General features: G+C 38.3%; 1 long non-coding RNA gene across 5 annotated transcripts in view; it reads left to right on the plus strand.

Annotated features, from left to right (window-relative positions):
* LOC120406455 overlaps nt 1-20,394 on the plus strand; it is a 272,435-nt gene extending 252,041 nt beyond the window's left edge. For all 5 annotated transcript variants that reach the window (XR_005599277.1, XR_005599279.1, XR_005599281.1 and 2 more), the window contains 3 exons: nt 99-140; nt 885-938; nt 20,221-20,394. This is a non-coding gene — a long non-coding RNA (uncharacterized LOC120406455). The remainder of the gene's footprint in view (nt 1-98; nt 141-884; nt 939-20,220) is intronic.
* Nucleotides 20,395-20,796: the final 402 nt, after the last annotated feature.

Genomic DNA, 20,796 nt, shown 5'->3' on the forward strand with positions numbered 1-20,796 from the left:
GCTCAATACTGTTTTCCATCTATAAAAAGTATTCAATATATTCAATACAAGTCCTGCCTCACTTCTGTATTTGCTTTCATTTCATGTCACCTATCAAGGCAAACCAGTCCACAGAGTATGGTCGGATTTATAACAAATAGGTATGTTACACATCTGTCAGTAATATAGGTAAAAACCCCACAGTTCACATTGTTTCTATACATACTCTTCCCCGTCTACTTTGAACAGAAAATTTGTTGTGCCCTGAAAATATAATCCATACTGTTTGAAGTATCTTACAGCAAAGTTCAAGCTATTTATTCAAAGTGTGGTATAGCACTGCCTCAGAGTACGCAAGGAAACTTTCAAAGACCTCTCATACCTTTTCATCTTTAGCAGAGCTGTACATTCTCCCTCCAGAAAAAAAAATGGTACAAAAATGTCTGCCTGTTTTTTGTTGTTTTTTTCCATTGGAAAAGTCAAAAAGTCTAATTGATCCCGTTATAGATTTTTTCACTTATTTTCTCTGGTCCTCTGCAATGGGGCTGCAAAAGTAGACAGAAATTTTAGCATATCTTTCAGACAAACCCAGTAAAGCAACAAAAAGACACCACAGGGAATAGCATAGAGGCAATCAGGGGAATAGGTTTATGAACAGTTTTGAAGTAAAAAAAAAATTGAGTGTAGTGCTTCAATTAAAAATGGGTTAGGAGTGCAAAAAGGCAATAAAAATGACAGTGTATGGAGATTTTATAATTAATGGGGAATTGTGAAAATAAGTCTGCAAAAAAAATTAGAAATGACTTGTATGATTTAGTAACTTCTGTCTGTTAACCAATATAGCCAATTATTAATCTCCCACAAATAACTTCAATTTAACATTTCCTTAATTCCTTCTTGTTTAGTCACTCTCCTTTGATACCTTTGGTAGAAGTGGTGCAGTAATAATCATCATTCAGGTTAGTGTCTTGAAACAATATTTACTAACTGTGTACTGCTGAGCAGAACTGGGATCAGTCACTGTCTACTGTAAGTTTAAGAGTAAGTACTTCTATGGCAATGCTGCTAATGCTTTTTACTCGTCTTGTGCAAAGCTTAGTTCTTTCCCCAGTCATCTGGGGATAAGGTGGGTGGAGGTTCCATATCAGTGTGGCCCTTTGTCTTCCTTTCATGGCTGGATTATGTAGAAATTTAGAGAACTTTTGACTAATTACTCTATAATAGATAGTTTACTACTAGCACAAATGGTCCATTTGTGTGTTGCCCCCCTGTGTGTGTTGTTTGTGGAAATAGGTGAGCTCTTATTGCTTGAGCTAAATGATCACATCTGTTACCTCCAGCAGTACACAGCTTTAGATTTGACATCAGTAGCAGACTTATAAAATTATTTACATGGATTAGCTACAATAGAACAAAAACTCAGACTGGTATTAATGTGGGTTATGGAGTGATATAGGGTTAGTTAGGGGACTTTTGATTATGTTTTGAAGGGTAATTAGTTGAACCAGGGATAGTTTATTTGATTATGGTGATGAATTTGTAGTTTGATATTGTGGGTTTTAATGTCTGCATGTTCTCCATGGAAGTGACCCAAAATAAGAGTGGGGTTTTTTTTTTCATGATTATGACTTTCCTAGACTACTGTATTTCTGAGAAATTATGAAACTATCAACTCAGGAGAGAAGGCTTTCTCTGCAATCAGTCCTGGGTTTTGGAACTCACAGGAGAGGAGATTAGATTGACCAAAGGTATCTCTGCCTTCAGAGGAAAGTGCAAAATCTCTTGTTTGACTTACCTTTCCCATAGCCAAATAAACCATCAAAAAAGGAGATGAAGAGAAAAGAAAAGGAAGAAGGGTGGTAGGAAGGGAGAAGGAGAAAAAAAAACAGCAACAGTACCGTTATACAAGGCACTGGTGAGACCTCATCTGGAATACTGTGTGCAGTTCTGGTCTCCCATGTTTAAGAAGGATTAATTCAAACTGGCACAGGTTCAGAGACGGGCTACTAGGATGATCCGAGGAATGGAAAACCTGTCTTATGAAAGGAGACTCAAAGAGCTTGGCTTGTTTAGCCTAACAAAAGAAGGTTGAGGGGGGATATGATTTCTCTTTATAAATATATCAGAGGGATAAATATTAGGGAGTGAGAGGAATTATTTAAGCTTAGTTACAATGTGGACACAAGAACAAATGGATATAAACTGGACACTAGGAAGTTTAGACTTGAAATTAGATGAAGGTTTCTAACCATTAGAGGAGTGAAGTTCTGGAACAGCCTTCCAAGGGGAGTAGTGGGGGCAAAAGACATATCTAGCTTTAAGACTAAGCTTGATAAGTTTGTGGAGGGGATGGTATGATGGGATAGCCTAATTTTGGCAATTCATTTGGCAATTGACCTTTGATTATCAGCAGGTAAATATGCCCAATAGTCTGTGATGGGATGTTAGATGGGGTGGGATCTGAGTTACTACAGAGAATTCTTTCCTGGGTGCTGGTTGGTGAGTCTTGCCCACATGCTCAGGGTTTAACTGATCGCCATATTTGGGGTTGGGAAGGAATTTTCCTCCAGGGCAGATTTGGTGGAGGCCCTGGAGGTTTTTCGCCTTCCTCTGCAGTATAGGGCCCGGGTCACTTGCTGGAGGATTCTCTGCAGCTTGAGGTCTTCAAACCACAATTTGAGGACTTCAGTATTTCAGACGTAGGTTAGAGGTTTGTTATAGAAGTGGATGGGTGAGATTCTGTGGCCTGTATTGTGCAGGAGGTCAGACTAGATGATCATAATGGTCCCTTCTGACCTTAAAGTCTATGAGTCTAACAACAAAAAACCCACTGAATGGGAATCTACCTGTGAAGAAATTAGTTTGACTTGCTTTTATTTTTAAAGAGGTACCACAGCATTAGGCTTGGTTATACAAACATAGATAGATAGAACTAAACAAAGAGCCTAATTAATATAATTGTTAACTTTAGTGGATTTTAATTTTCTGGTTTGTTCTCTACAGTGGCTTCTACATTGATGCTATATTTTTGGTCTTTTCTGTTTTAAATTTTTGCAACGAGCATATCAACTATACACTTCAGCTCTATTATATGTGTCCCCTATATTACTTCATGTGATCTTAAGATCACATCTGTTTTACACGTTGGGCAAGACAATGACATTTACTTGTCATTTCAATGTTTCTGGGAGCTTTGCTAATTATTCAGTATAAAGTTTTTTGTTTCATCTTAGTTGATTCAGTGTAGAACTCTTGTCCTCAGAACAAGACTAAACATGCTGTTTACTTGCAGTGTATTAGTAATGCAATGAATGTTATCCTCCAAGCTAGTGATGAGGATCATTCAAGTGTCTTTCTGCATGTCGCAGTGAATTATCTCTTTGTGTTACCAACACCCTGTGCAAAGCAGCCTGCACACCTCATATGGAGTATATCACCACTGCAACAGAATATTTAAACAATGGTGTGCAAATTTCCTTATATTTCAGTGTACTGATTCATGGGTCCATTTAGCAGATGGTAAATCAGAACTGTTCTATTTACAGCTGTTTATTTATTGACAGGAAAATGTTAATTAACAAAAAATAAATATATCAAAGTTATGAAAGCTGTTTTCTAATAATGGATGATTATTTATGGAGTGTAATTTAAAAACATAACAAATACTTGTTTTATTGTGTTGCCAGGTCTCTTCTGATACTTGATTACACTTAAAGGTAAAAGAAAAAAAAAGTGTATGCTTCCAAGTATATTTTTCCATGATGACTTTTGAATCGTCTGTTCCCCCCACATGCTCTTAAATTCATTACATTTTCTCCAGTCTTTGGTGGAGGGCCAAAAACTTTTTGAAGATATCTATTTACTTTGTTACATTAAAAATTATAATAATCCAGTTCCTCCAAGCATTATGCTGTGCTGCAGGGAGAGTTCAGGTCCCAGGCCTTCTGTGGACCCCACCAATGTAGCCATTCAGTTTTACCCCGATACCACCCGGCACACACTCTTGCTGTAGAGGCAAACTTGGGAACAGAGGCAGTGCTAGCCCACTGGGGGTTCTAAGAAGTATCCCCCCCCACACACAACACATACTAAAAAGAGAACACGTGTCCCATTTTGCTGCTTGGGGTCCTAAGCAGTTGTTTGGTCTGCTTATGCCTAGCACTGGTTCTGCATGGGAGTGGATGAGAGAGCAGCAGCCCAGGTGAAGACGAGATAGTGGCAGTGTCTAGGCATTTTGGAGCTTTAGCTCCAGCCAGAGAGGGGCAGCAAACAATAATAGTTGGTAGCCCTTGAGATGTGACATGAGGTGGGGATAGCTGGCAATAAAGCAAGTAAGAAGGCAGGACATTCCCTCCCAAACATCAAATAATCACACTTTCGTGCCCTTAGTCTCTCACAAGGAGTGTCTGCCAGCAGTTGGTTTAAATGAGGTCAAAGCTTATATACTATTGGGATTGATGATCTATAAATAAATACCTTAGCAGCCACAATAGCTACAACATTTTTTGGCTGACTGACGGTGCCTGAGAATACCTCGGGCTTAAAGTGTATCTCTAGAAGACAGCATTCGCCTGTTTGCTCACTCACTCCTTTCATGATCTGGAGGGAATACATGCATAGTTCTGACCTCTTGCTAGTGACCTTCCCAACCTGAGCACCCATTATGCTCACTTTATGGTGAGAATAAGCCCCATTAACCTGTATTTGATAGTCTGAACCAGAGCTGGGCAAAACATAACATTACATCTCAGACAGAGTGAAAACATAGCTAAGTCTCAGCACAGTTTTGTTAAAGTTAGTGTGGTTTTACCTGTATAACTATGGTCAGAACATGGCTTGGAGTGTGTTTACAAGTTGCATTCCTTGTAAAAGCAGTTCATGGTTCTCGGAGAGGTGGCTGGCCACATAGTGCTGGAATGTGCTAAATCACATTCAAAGGTAGTTACCAGAAAAAAACTTCTTTAATTTATTTTTCTCCTTAACCAATTGTTGTGCCCCTGGTCGTTATCTGATCACAAATGGGAAGCAATCCAAAGACAGAGCCTTCCTATTTAGATGTCAAGCACATGAAAAAAAACATTTCAGAACTTTTCCACTATCAATTGGCAGAAGTGGACAGTGAATATTGCAGTCCAAGCACAGCTTTATTAGATAAATATTGCCTTCAAGCTGTTCAAGTGTAGATTTGCCAAACTACAGCTTTCTGGGTTTGCTACCGACTGCTCTGCACCTTTAAGCGGAGGGAAGGGGGTATTTGGCTGGCTGGTCGAATGAAGGGTACTGTGCTTTATGGCTTGCGGGTGAGGAGATGAAAACTGCTGTAAAAGGGTCAGTGTGGTCACTGACTCATCCCTTGGCAATTCAGATTTTAAAAGGGGCAACCCTGTGTCTTAACCCTCCCTTTTTCACAGAGCAGGCTGAGGCAGCACCCTACCTCCCTCCCTTTTAGGTGGTAAAATACTAGGTTTGGTTTAGACCTGCTGTGGGCATTATGCTAGCCACCCTTTTATTGAGAGGTCCTGGGAATGGAATTTTTCCCTTGCCACCATGTAGGCCTAAGTGGAGTTGAGGTTTTTTCGCCTTCCCCACAGTGGGTTCAGGAAGGGCTCTGTTCATGCATGGCATGAAGGGCATTAGGCTGTATGTCACAACACATTAAGTTTAGGGCGGATGTCCAGTGCAGGTAATTCATAGGAATGGTATACAGTGACTGGATAAATGGCTTGGAGAGGGTCTTAAAAAGAGATGTTCAGTAAAGGAACGGAGAGTGGTTGGGAACTCCTATGATTGGTACCTCAGGGAGCCAACCCCCGTATAGCCCACCTTACCCTCTTTATGAGTGGGGTGGAGGGCAAGGTCCCGGCAAATGAATTCCTGGAGGGACCTGTATGGAAAAAAAGGGGGAGCTGTTCAAAGCCCCCCGGGTAATTATGTTATAAACATGGGGTTACTGGCACTATACACTTTTATCTGCCAGGCAGTCCCAGAGATCTAATAATAAAGTTACCGCCTGATTAAACCCAAATCAAATGTCTCCTCTCCTTCTTTCGGTATAGCCAGACAATTTGTATGTGTGATGCTTCGCTTAGGGTTAGGAAATATCAGCTACCAAACTTTTTACATGGCACTTCATTATTTTTAAAGAGCCATTGCTGAAATCTGTGGTTATGCACTGGAATGTTCCAGATATATGATTAAATAAGACCAAGTTCATACTGCTTATATAAAGGGCCAGATTCTGATATCCATATTCCTATTGATTAGTGTTTTACTTCATAACTGGTCCCTTTGTAGTCAATGGATTTACTCATATAGTAAGGTGCCATTCAATAGGACTATATTTATCAGAATCTATTCCTTACTATTCAAACTGAGATGTGGCTCTTCTTTGAAAGTCAGTGAGCATCCAAGATGGACTGTAATGTACTTTTTAAAAATGATTTAACTAATAAAGGGATTATTTTAAATGTACAGTATTGTTTAAAGTATCCTTAAACATCAATGAGTTTGGCAATTTAGTTCTAAGAAGGTTCATTTAATATCCAAATGTACCATCTGCCAATGTGAGTGTTTAAACATAAGGCTCGGGAAAGGCTGGAAGACAACTTTTGTTTTCAGTAGCACACACTTAAAAATAGTGCCTGAAGGCTATAATTGCTTATTCATTGCTGTTCAAACTTCTTTGGTCTGGAAATTAAGCTGAAACTCTTTCAAGAATAGATTTACTAGTGAGATTTCCAATGCTGTTACTGCTCAACTGCAAATAATACCTACTGCAAAACCTGTATAGTTCTTTCCAAATACTAACAAAACCTTACTCAGGCTTCGTGATGTAATAAGTAGAGTTGGGCAATATTTTTTTTTTGGTGAATAGTAAATTCACCTGAAAAAATACATTTTGGGGGGGACTGAAATTCATGAATTCTGATCAAATTTAGCAAATAGTTTTGGCCTTAAAAATCAGAAATGTTTGGTCGAACATTTTTGAAACAACTTGTTTTGACACATTTCAAAGTGACATTTCATTTTGAATTTCTTTCCGTTTATTTTGGTGAGAAAACTCAAAAAAATCAGTTTTGGTTTGAAACTAACTCTCTCTCTCTCATCCCATCCCTAGTTTGGCAATCAAACTGTAAGATCAAGTATTCACTAAGCTCTCATAGTAAGTATTATTTGCACCATTTTTCAGCGATGATAAAACTAAGGAAGATATGCTCTTAATTTCTGAGGTTTTCAAATTTCATTGTCTTTCACACCACTCTAGCTAAATACATCTAAGAACACAAGAATGGCCATACTGGGTCAGACCAATGCTCCATGTAGCCCAGTATCCTGTCTTCTGACAGTGGCCAATGCCAGATGCTTCAGAGGGAATGAACAGAACAGGGTAATTATCTTGTGATCCATCCCCTGTTGGCCCCACAGTTTCTGGAAGCCAGAGACTTAGGTTCACCCAGAACATGGACAGAATATTGCATCCCTGGCAATCTTGGCTAATAGCCATTGATGGACCTATCCCCCATGAACTTAACTAATTCTTTTTTTAACCCAGCTATAGTTTTGGTCTTCACAACATCTGCTGGCAATGAGTTCCACAGGCTGACTATGCACTGTATGAAGAAGTACTTCCTTTTGTTTGTATTAAACTTGCTGCCTGTTAATTTCATTGGATAACCCCTGGTTCTTCAATTATGTGAAGGGGCAAATAACACATCCTTCACTTTCTCCACACCATTCATGATTTTATGACCTCTATCATATCTTACCCCTTGGTCATCTGTTTTCCAAGATGAACAGTCCCAGTCTTTTTTTTTAATCTCTCCTTATATAGATGCTGTTTCATATCCCTAATCATTTTTATTGCCCTACTCTGTACCTTTTCCATTTCTAATGTATCTTTTTTTGAGATCAGGTGACCACAACTCCGCGCAGTGTTCAAGGTGTGGGAATACCATGGATGTATATAGTGGCATTATTATGTGTTATCTTAGTATCGCTCCCTTATCTATTGGTTCCTAACATGCTGTTAGCTTTTTTGACTGCCACTGCACATTGAGCAAATGTTTTCAGAGAACTATCCACAATGACTCCAAGATCTCTTTCTTGAGTGGTAACAGCTAATTTACACATCATTTTGTATGTGTAGTTGGTATTATGTTTTCCAATATGCATTACTTTGCATTATCATCATTGAATTTCATCTGAAATTTTGTTGCCTGGTTTTTTGAGATCCCTCTGTAACTCTTAGTTCAGTCAAAAGTAGATTGCAATCTTGAGTAAACTATCTTTCTTGCTTGTAACTAGAGATTGGATAATAAACAAGAACATAGCCATGAATATTCTTATGAGTAAAATGTATTGATTCATTTGATTAGTAACCAGAGCCTCTCTTGCTCACTTAACTGCAAGTCTGTTCATCAGATAACTGTAACAAACAAATCTGTAAAAATAATTAACAGACAAACGGCTTAATTCATCAAATAACTTGTTCACAGTAAATTATTCACTAAACTCTACAAGTCAGCAACTGTAGTATTTTAACTCGGTTTATCTGCTACTCTGTGCAAAATCCCTGCCTCTGTAAGCCTGTGTCCAGAAACTACCTCTGCAGCACCCACATAAATGGTTACAAGCTCCTGTTAACAGTTACACTACCTGGTGTCTAAGAAGGTTTGCCACTCACTTCAAATGAGAGAAGGAGATTTGCATATGCGCTTATTTCAAAGACTGGGAATGGTTGGGTCATTACACTAATTGAATCTATTTCCCTAGGTTAAGTTCTCCTCACACCTTCTATTGGCCATCTTAATTATCACTTCAAAAAGTTTTTTTTCCTCCTGCTGATAAGAGCTCATCTCAATTGATTAGACTTTTCCTGTTGTTATGCATACTTCCACCTTTTCATGTTCTCTGTATGTATAAATATCTCCTGTCTGTGTGTTCCATTCTATGCATCCGAAGAAGTGAGCTGTAGCTCACGAAAGCTCATGCTACAATAAATTTGTTAGTCTTTAAGGTGCCACAAGTACTCCTGTTCTTTTTGCGGATACAGACTAACATGGCTGCTACTCTGAAACCTTATTTCAAAATGTTTTCTTGGCACTATGACTTCGCATAATGGTGAATTACTTTGTTTCTGATGAAATTGATGAAGGAGCCCATAATAACAATAATAATACCTAGCTCTTATACAGCCTTTTCATCCATAGATCTTAAAAATGCTTTACAAAAGAGATCTCTAGCTGTATTTCATCAGTGGGGAAACTAGGGCACATGCAGGGATGTGTCTTTCCCCAGGTTGCCCAGCAGGTTAGTGACAGAGCCAGGTCTCAGAACTCATGTGTTCTTCTTAGTCTAAGTGCTGTGCTCTAGCCACCGGGGCACTTTGGCTTATATTTATAAATCCAACTTGAAAAAGGTGGTGTGAAAATTGAATGCATTACTTTCAACTGACCAGAAACTGCACTGGAGGGAATTAAACATTTGTTTCCTCACAGATGGCTAAACTACAAAGCAATCAGCACCATTTAATAGGGAATATAGTTAACTGGTTGTCTACTGTGTACTAGCAGGGGGGGAAAACATAGAAGAATCTCCCCTAGCTATGCTAAGATACCCTATTGAACTCCTAGATAACATTGTGCAGTCACAGGTAACTTAGAAAATACCTGTGAGAAAGGCACTGTACCTATAGATGTCCTGAAGGGTCTGGAGGTAACTCGTCTAATTTATCTGTTCACAGTGGCAGCAATAACAAAAGCAATTCTTTTTCTTAGAGATATTATGAGTTCCATCAGTATTTCCCATTTTAAGTATAGAGAATCTCTCTCCATCTACTAGAATCTTTTAAAATGGAATGAATTTCTTAAAAGTAACATTTGTGTTTATGCTGTGATAAGCCACAAAAAGTGGTCTGAATTCTGCCATCAGTTTTTCCCATGAAATCCTGTTGTTCTAATTTGGGTTGCGTGGGTGTGACCTGAACACAGAATATAGACCTTAACTATGATGTGTGTGTGGGAATACTTTTCCTGCAATGAATTTAATAAGCTTTAAAACCAGTTTAATTGACAAACCTCTGGGACCTTGTGAAGAATAACTGGAATGGCTGAAAGCATTTTTTTTAAATTTCTATGCACAACTGAGGTGGAATTAAAGTGCAAAGGCAATTTTATAGAGGCTCTAAAATGGTTCTTCTCATTCACTTTCAGAAATTTCTGCATGAATACATTTGTTCCGTGAAGTGCAGCTTTAATTATTTTAAATAAAAGTTCATGCAATAAAAGTTCAGTCACAGTCCAAGTAAAGAGCTAGTACAATTTAAGTACTTTAGAAGCCAACCTTTATAAATCTGTATCTTATTAAATGTAATTTTATTTTCTGCTTATACCATATTTCTTGAAGCTTTTCCCTGTTATTGGAGTTGTCTAGTTAATAGAGACTTCCCCCTTTTTGTCACAGAAGTTTCTCAATGAATGGAATTCTGTGGTATCAAATACCATACTTATATTATCATTGTTTTCAATTATTTATTTATTAAACAATTTATTGCAATATTGCCAAGGAGCTACTGAGGGAAGGGTCTCATTGTGCTAGACACTGTAGAAATATTTAAAACATGACAGCCCTTGCTGCAAAAAGCTTACAGTCTGAAAGACAATATGTAACAAGTGGAAAAAAACAAATAAGTGGAGATTCAGGAGAGACAAAATAAATGGATATGTGAAATTCATAGGGGCAGTCATCAAAATAAAAATGAATATAAAAAAAGTAAAAAGTGCAGATTTTTAAAAATAGAATCTTCAACACTTTTAGTGTAAAATATAGTATATTATGAAATACAGGCTCAGTGCATCTGGGGCGGGCTGGGGTTGGGAGGACAACCAATTTTGTCCCATTTTGTAAACATTTATTTCAAGCTTACGACCAAGAAAAAAGAAAAGAAAAAAAGATTTATAGGGTGAAATTCTGGCTCCATTGAAGTTAATGCAAAAGACCTACTGATTCCAGTGGGTCCAGGATTTCAGCAAGGTCAGAAAGGACTATTTTATCAGCTAAACTTCCCTTGTCTATAGAACAAGATGTAGAAGTCCATCCAGCAATTCCTGCATCAAGCTCATAACTTCTGGTTGAGCTGGAGCATTTATTTTAGAAAGACAGAAATTACTAAAAGGAAATCCATAAAAACATCTGGACCCCTATTGCAGGGGTCCAGGACTGTCTATCAAAGCAGCTTGCCTGACATGTCTTTGATACCTTAATGTTAATTCTGAATGGAACTAATAGTGCAGGCGAGGCTATAAAGCAGATGGGAATATTCATGAAAACTGATAACTCAAAACATGCAATGGGCCTTGATGGGTTAATAAATCTCTTCTCCATGTAGGACTTAATGCCAAACACACTCATTGATTTAAAAAAAAAAAAGGTGCAATGCAGGTGTTCTTCTTTTCCCTGGAGAAGCATTGGACAATGAAACTAATATATCTGATCATTCAATTCAGCTCCAGCAGCTTTCCTTCTCTTACACTTTGTTTTACTTGTAACCATATCTGTGATTTTTATTCATACTTCTTACACATAAATATCTGTGCTTTGTTAATAAACTTATTCTTGTTTTATTACAAAACAATCTCAGTGCTGTGTATTAAACTGAAAGTTTAGATCCTCAGCTAAACTAACAGACTCTGCATTAAACTAACAAATGTCATGGCTTGGAGCAAAAGCTGCATAGCAGAGAAGAACCCAGGGTTACAGGGCAGGCAGTGACAGAACCCCTTACTGCTCTCGGTGTAATCCCAAAGCATTACATTATTCTTGGTCAAACATGTTTTCTCCTCCTTTTACTTCTGTTTTTCTCTTGAAAGTATTTTGCAATCCTATAAAGTATATAAAGAGAATGATAGACCTGGTCAAAATTTTTCTGACACAAGAAGTTTTCCATCAGAAATGCTAAATCAAATATTTCATGGGAACATATTGACTTTTTAAAAAAATGTTGACAGAGAATTATCAAAACTTTTCATTTTGATAAAGATTAAGTGCTTGATTTTGACTATTAGATTATATTAAATTGTTCAGAAATTTCATTTAGCAGGAAATTTTGTTTGGATTCAGGATGAAAGGAAACTTTGAAATGTCAGTGTCTCCCACAAAACAGTAATTCCAAGTTTTACCAGTTCTAGAAAACAGTAACAAATCTGGAGGTGGGGGAAGGGGGGAAATCCTGGCCACACTGGTCAATGGCAATATTCCTGTTGTCTTCACTGGGGCAAGGACTTCTGTTCAAAAGTATTCTGTATATAAGAGATACTGTATGACCCTTATGTTGATTTATGCATTGGAAAGCTACTCCTGTGTGTACGTATAGAAGCATGTTATGAGATAATTTCATTGTATATAGCTTTTTAGTATAGGTTGTTTCACAAAATACATAACAGTTACTGTACCTAATAAATTGCAGAGCTTAATAATAAATAGCAGCACAGGGATGACAAGAAAGGAGGTTTTTTTCAGCTGAGAGCTGAAATAAAATGGAGTATAAAGTAAGACTGTAAAAAGTAGGTCAACTTAGCTATGTCACTCAGGGCTGTGATAAATTTTGCACCCTAGCCACTGTAATTAAGTTAACCGAACCTCTAGTTTAAGTCGGTCAACCTAGATACTGCCTTCGAGAGGTGGATTACCTACATTGATGTTAAACTCCTTCAGATGATGTAAGAAGCATCTACACTGGTTCTTCAGTGGCATAGCTGTAGTATTACAGCTCTGTGGCTGTCATAGACATACCCCAGGACTGTGAACATAAATGGCAATGAGGTAATAGGAAATGGGTTGTGGGGAGGAAGGCTGGGGGGATCGAACAATATGCTGAATTCTACAGCCTGTCAACATTTTTGAAATTTTCAAAATGTCATCCAACATTTTTTTTTTAATTTCCAAAAATTTTCTTTAACAATTGTTCCTGGTTTTCAACCAGTTTATTGAGTGCCAAATATTTTTCAAAAAATTGAAATTTTGATTATGCTTTGAGAAATACTTTGAAATTTTTTTTGAAAAAAATTCTTCAAATTTTTGACCAGTTCTATTGAATTCTACACCATCTTTGATTGCACTGTTCATTGCATCCTTTTTAATTCTCATTTTGTGAACACTCATGCAAGCAAGATTTTGCTTGTATAAATATTTGTGAGATTTCTTATTCCTATGGGAAAAAAATGTACTCCTGTTAAAAGTGTTATGTAACTATCTTAATGCTTGTCTATATGGAGCATGGCTTATCATACTACACCACAGTCTGGAACTTTCACTGTTCTGTAGCAGCATCCACATAGGATGTTACTGCCCAGAAAGCTGGAGCACTATAGATTCACACCCTGGCTTGCTTAACAGCAACTTGCCATGTAGACAAGACCTTCAATTCTCTTTGTGGGTTTCAGAATAAGAGTTATAGGAGCTTGGAAGATAAGTAAGAAAACAAGTGATTTTCTATGTGATTAATACATATTTGATTGTGAACATTAGTCAGGAGGTGAGGGGGATACTGCGGGTGCTCAATCCTGTAGCACCAGTACCTGAAGAAAAGTGTCTCAATCCCTGGAAAAGTCATGAAGCAGGTCCTCAGGGAATCCATTTTGAAGTATTTGGAGGAGAGGAAGGTGATCAGGAATAGTCAACATGGATTCACCAAGGGCAAGTCATGCCTGACGAACCTGATTGCCTTCTATGATGAGATAACTGGCTCTGTGGATATGGGGAAAGTGGTAGACATGATATACCTTGACTTTAGCAAAGCTTTTGATATGGTCTGCCACAGTATTCTTGCCAGAAAGTTAAGGAATTATGGATTGAATGAATGGACTATAAGGTGGCTAGAAAGCTGACTAGATCATCAGGCTCAATACGTAGTGATCAATGGCTCAATGTCTAGTTGGCACCTGGTATCAAGTGGAGTATCCAAGGGGTCGGTCCTTGGGATGGTTTTGTTCAACATCTTCATTAATGATCTGGATGATGGGATGGATTGCACCCTTAGCAAGTTTGCAGATGACACTAAGCTGGGAGGAGAAGTAGGTACACTGGAGGGCAGGGATAGGGTCCAGAGTGACATAGAAAAATTGGACGATTGGGCCAAAAGAAATCTGATGAGGTTCAACAAAGACAAGGGCAGAGTCATGCACTTAGGATGGAAGAATCCCATGCACTGCTACAGGCTGGGGACCGACTGGCTATGAGGCAGTTCAGCAGAAAAGGACCTGGGGATTACAGTGGATGAGAATCTGGATATGAGTCAACAATGTGCCCTTGTTGCCAAGAAGACTAATGGCATATTGGGCTGCATTAATAGGAACATTGCCAGCAGATTGAGGGAAGAGATCATTCCCCTCTATTTGGCACTGGTGAGACCACATCTGGAGTACTGCGCAGGGGCGGCTCTAGACATTTTGTCACCCCAAGCACGGAGGGTCCGCTGGTCCCGCAGCTTTGGCGGACCTCCCGCAGGCGTGCCTGCAGGAGGTCCGCTGAAGCCGCGGGACCAGCAGACCCTCCGCAGGCAAGCCGCCGAAGGCACCCTAGATGAACTAGATGACCTCCTGAGTTTTCTTCTAACCCTAATTTTCTATAATTCTATGAGACATGTTGCCTATAGTCCAATGTTCATTTTGTAGATGCAAATTTTGAGGTACACTCCCCAAAAATTCATTCCTCAAACAGGGAACTAGGAATTGGCCTAAATGCAGGTAATCTCCAGTATTTCAAAGCATTCTTTTACTTTGAACAGTCTGGGAAATTTATTTGGTCATGGAGTTTTCACATGAGAATAATCTCATGCCAAATGTCACAAGTAAACAGGAAGGATTAAAAAAACATGGAAGGATTGATTTCTTTGGTGAGTTTCTGAATGTTGCCAAGCAAATGGTGGAAGAGATGAGGAGGAGTAGGGAAAGTAATATTATAAGCAGAAAAAGGAAATGGAAAACTGACTTCTTTTGTATATTAAAGTATAATGCCCCTGCTAATTATAAGTACAGTTTTAAAGGCAAGAGGGAATTTAGTTTGAAAGCAAATATACTAATCTTAATACACAGGTGGTATAATTTATAAGACATTATGGCACAAATTCTGCTCTCACACTGGTGTAAATCTAAAGTAACTCTGACTTTAGTGCAGTGTAACTATTTTAATTTCATTTTTTTTTCTATGTGTATTATAGTAACACTCAAAAGCTCGAAAGAGGATTGGGACCTTGTGCTAGGCACAGTGCAAATACATAAGAGGCAGTCCCTTCATTATTTACTGTCTATTGCTCTGATTCAGCAATGCACGTTTGAGATTCTGAAGATAAGGAAGCTCATTAGACTTTAAAAATCGCCTTCTTAAGAATATGCTTAGTTATAGGCATGTGGAGTAGTCTGATTGACTTAATTAGGTGAACTTGGGTTTAAATAGACAAGCCAGACAAAGGGTGGGAGAAAGAGATTCAACATAAAGGCAGAGTTATATTTGGCATATGGCATTTTAGTTCTACTTTGTTTTTTGTTTATCTTTTTTCAAGAGAAAAGGATGAGTTAGTAGAAGCAAGAGAGTGGGAAGGATCGGGGAAAGGGAAGAACAACATTGAAATAGGGAGAAAGGAAGAGAAAACTGGCAAGGATGGACACCAGGCAGAGGGAAGCTGAAAGCAGAGTGCCTAGAGGAGATCAGAGCAAATAGCGATTAATAAATAGAAAATAATGTCCTGAAGCAAAATTTGGCACAGACTATCCTCTTGAATGTTGCCTGACTAAAATACATACATATAGCAGTTTATACAACACACGGTAGCTTGTAAAACAGGGTCGCAGTGTTCCACTTATATTCTGTAAATGATGTTTCTTGCTGTTACTTTTAGAGTGCAGTAGTCCTGCTTTAATGAAATATCTAAGGCAAACAACATCAGAGACTTTTACTTCTTAGCCTCTTAATGAGCCCTATTCCCAATTCTATAATTCCTATTAAAAGATCTCCAATGAAGAAACGGAGGATACGCCGCTATGTTTCTTTTGCTAACACTCTGTTCTGATAATTAATCACCTGAAGAGTCTGTGCAGGCTCAATTTGTCTGTATCTCAACCCTCTTCTTCATTACCACCATAGCTATTAATTAATTCTTTTCTCAGATTAAGGAATGTACTATGTTCTTAGCCCAACATACATTACAAGGAGTTGAGTAGATACAGCCCCATGCATCATGTCTACAATATAATCCTAAACCACTCTAAAGCTTAATAGTTCACTAAAATACATTTATGAATAGTTGCTCTTTTCCCTCAAACAATGTGCATTAGATCATTTGCAATGAGAGCTGGTTGGGAATTTTTTGACAAAGTGTTTTATGTGGGGAAAATGCTGATTTGTGGAAAGTGAATATATTCACAGGAAAAGGGTCAGATTAAATTACACATGCACGCGCACACATATGCATGCCAATAGACTAGTAGCTATTGGGCCAGAGAAAGAGAAACTGGTGCCTAGCCCCAGGAGTGGCTCTAGGAATTGCGCCGCCCCAAGCAGGGCAGCACTCCACGGGGCACGCTCTGGCGGTCGCCGGTCCCGCGGCTCTTGTGGACTTCCTGCAGACGTGCCTGCAGAGGGTCCGCTGGTCCCGCGGCTCCGGTGGACCTCCCGCAGGCACGCCTGCGGATGCTCCACCGGAGCCGCAGGACCAGCGGACCCTCCGCAGGCATGCCTGCGGTAGGTCCACCGGAGCTGCCTGCCGCCCTCCCGCGGCACGCCGCCCCAAGTGCGCGCTTGGCACACTGGGGTCTGGAGCCAGCCCTGCCTAGCCCAGTGTTTAGAGTATTTGCTTGAGATATAAGAAGCCTGGGTTCAAATCCTTGGTCTAATGTTCTTTTTACAGAAAGTAGAGATCAAAAGAGAGACTTGCAAAATAGTGTTTGGGGCATTCATGTGGAAAGTAGGACACCTGAGTTCAAGTCTCTTCTTTAAATCAGGCAGAACATGGAATCAAACCTAAGTTTTCTACATCCCAGGTGAGTGCCCTGGCTATTTGTGCTCTCTCTCTCTCTCTCTTTTTTTTTTAAATGAAAAATGACTTGGGTTTATAGAGGTATAAATGCCTACGCCAGGTGCAAGGTACTAGAGAATCAGGTACACTATTCATGGAGTCCTTTCAAATAATTAACAAATTTGAGAAAATCAATTTTTCCCATGGATAATATCCAGATATAAAAAGGGGGAAAATTGGTTGAATAAATTATTTATTATAAATATTCATTCTGCTCTAGTCACAGTCTTAACTGCGGGGTTATTACCATAGCCATGTACATAATATTGTGATACAAACCCAATGAATAATTCAAATATTTTTCTAGATGAAAATATGTCTATTTAGACCCTAATTCTGCAATGTATATGCTTATACGGTAAGATTGAATCCAAGCCCCCATGTTATTGAATTACCCTACAAATATCCCACATTGAGGTAATTTGAATTCAGATATAGTACATACTACTGAGAACTAATTTTGCTGCTAGACAGGTGAATCCACTCATCATGTTCAGTCCTTTACATCAATAAAATACTATTTTTTCCAGAAGAACTTGTGATATATTTGAGTAGCAGCCATGTTAGTCTGTATCCAAAAAAAGAACAGGAGTACTTGTGGCACCTTAGAGACTAACAAATTTATTTGAGCATATGCTTTCGTAGGCTACAGCCCACTTCATCGGAGGCATAGACTGGAACATACAGCAAGAAGATATTTATACATACAGAGAACATGAAAAGGTGGAAATAACCATACCAACTGTAAGAGGCCAATCAATTAAGATGAGCTATCATCAGCAGGAGAAAAAAAAACAATTGAATCTATTTCCCCATGTTAAGTATCCTCACACCTTCTATGGGTCATCTCGATTATCACTTCAAAGGGTTTTTTTCTCCTGCTGATGATAGCTCATCTTAATTGATTGGCCTCTTACAGTTGGTATGCATACTTCCACCTTTTCATGTTCTCTGTATGTATAAATATCTTCTTGCTGTATGTTCCAGTCTATGCCTCCGATAAAGTGGGCTGTAGCCCACGAAAGCGTATATTCAAATAAATTTGTTAGTCTCTAAGGTGCCACAAGTATTCCTGTTCTTCTTGTGATATATATGGCAGAAAGGGACCTAGTAGTTTCAGAAGGAAAAGATGATGTTCCTTGAGTTAACAGTCATTACAGATAACTGGAACCTTTCTTACCACTATTAGAAAGAAATGAGAACATTGCTGGAATTATACTTCAGAAGATTCATCTCCTTGTCAATTGGTATTTGGATTTCCGTTTGTTTTTGTGAAACTGTTACTGATAAGTTTACTTTTTTCTATATGAAGGGCCTGATTCTCATTTGTACTAAGGTTATTTTACATCACACTGGCAGCATAAAGAGGTCTTTAAGTTAATGTAAATTACATTTACAGCCACATTTAAGCAGTGTAAAGTGGCATTAGAGTAAACAAAATTCAGGCCCCGTGTGTGTGCATGTGTGTGCGTGCGTGTGTGTGTGTTCATTACTTCCCTGGGTGTAGTGAAACTACCATAATGTGAAAACACAACAATAACAAACTTATTTCAGGGATATTTTTAAGTCTAAAATATCGCTTTGTAATTGCACAAAATATTTTCAGATGTTGGCAGATAACTTATTTTACTTTTGTTGCTTCTCTCATCAATGTGTGAAGGAAAACATATTATAATTTTATTTAAATGTTATGTTGGTTGATTCTCCACAAATATTATAATAGCCATCCAGCTTGCATTCCATTCAGTGCACATGCTAGTTTTACATGAGCTAGTATTCCTTGTGCAGACATATCTTGAGTTACGTTAGTTTTGAGCAGAATTATTCACACTTTTTATTGTTTCTTATTTGTTTTATATTCCTAAATCATAAATTGGCATAGCTTGGCTTAGACAGTTTCAAAATAAACTATACATTGCTGGATAGAAATTTGTGAACAGTTCTATTAACTATAGGCAGAGCCGCATTGGGTAACTTGGGGATAGCCACGTGCTAACTCTGTTAAAGAAAAACATGGTTGGAACTATTAGCAGTCTAGTTTGATTGGTGGGCTGATCTATTTCCAGTGACAATGTCTGTGGGGATGACAATAATTCCATCTGCAGCATCACCAAAGACTTTAAATTTTCACTTTCAAAGTTCTAAAATAATCTTACAGATGTCTTTACCTCATTATGTGGTTACTGGGGGATTGTCTCATCTGGTGTACTTTGCAACCAGGTGTACCTTTAACAAGCAATCTGGCATTAGCCTTCTGTTTCTACCACTGGAAAGCACAGAATTGTTATATATCACTGATACTGTTAATTACACTGCTGTGCTAGGCATCATTAAAGCTTAGGATGCTGAAAGGCATATCAGGAGGTTTTGTTTTTACTTAGGTGAAACTGCATTTAACAACTCAAGAAAGCTGTATTAAGTAATAACCATTTTTTGCAACAAATCTGTGCAGCAATACATCTTAAATTTGAGAGGTATTTTATCTTAAAATCTCATTCTAAAAAAACTTAGTTCTAGAAAAGTTATTGTCTTGAAGAAAAAAAAAACCTGTTGTGATAAGAAAGTCTTAGTGAAAGTAACAAGTTATACTGAACTTTCTTTTGTTTCCTCATTGGGAGTGCAAGATCATTAATTGAAAAAAGGTCACCAGACTTGGACATATCTAACATGATGATCTGACAATCGTAATACAGCTTTCTTGTTACACAGAGACTAGATGACTGCAGTGCAATCTATTGTACATTCAACTCCTCCTTGGTCCTTAAACATCCCCCTATCTGTTGTTCTGATCTGTCCTGCACATGACACATCATCTGACATAGGACCCCTTTGACTTGCGCTCTTTGACCAAAACGTCACATGAGAATCAAGTTCCAGACACCCTTTATTCTGCATTATTTCTCCTGAGATGTTTGAGGGGTTTTGCAATCTTTGAGGTGAATAAGGGAATCAGAAACTGGTCTTTTACAAGCATATACACACATTATGTCCATATCTTTAATATAATAATTTGCAGTCTGCATTTGACTCCTTCAAATCCTGTGCAATGTTGCTAGGGCAATCCCTGAACAAATGGTTACCTTATTGTGGTTCTGTAACAATGATGATACATTGTTGGCCTGTTGTTCAACCCCTAATCTGGAGAACTAATGGATTATTTTCATCTCCTTTAGATCTATCCAGTTTGGGTGGCCCTACCAAGAGTTAAAGCTTCCATTGGCATAGTTCTCAGCGTCACTGGAACACACAAGCCTTCCCAGTGCATTACGGTGCAGTCCCCAGGAAAGGAATGTATTGCAATGTACTTCAGAATGATTTTTGTCTGACTCAGTTGCACAGTTCTTCAAATAAACATTTCTTTGTTTGCATTAAGCCTCTTTGGTAGAAAGCAGAGTGAAAAAAAATCATCTATAACATGTGTTCACCTTTTCTCTAGCATACCGAATGTTTGTTAGACTGTATATGAATTAAAGCATTTTCAAGTTTCAGTGCACAAGGCAAAATTCTCCACTTTGATCCAACCTGTGGATTGGAGAGGAGAATTTTGTCCCAAGTGTGTATTAATTATGTTATATAGAACTATGTTACCAAGAGGAAAATAGCAGCACAAATCTAATTAAGTCTAAGAAAGAGCTTCAAGGAAAACTTTTTCTTCTTCTAAAATTGTTATTTCATGAGAATAAAAATAGACTATAAGTAAAATGGACAAAGAAGATTATGCAAATACTTCCAAAAATACAAATAAAGTT

This window comes from Mauremys reevesii, linkage group 5, assembly GCF_016161935.1.
Source record: "Mauremys reevesii isolate NIE-2019 linkage group 5, ASM1616193v1, whole genome shotgun sequence".
In the NCBI taxonomy this organism is placed as follows: domain Eukaryota; kingdom Metazoa; phylum Chordata; order Testudines; family Geoemydidae; genus Mauremys; species Mauremys reevesii.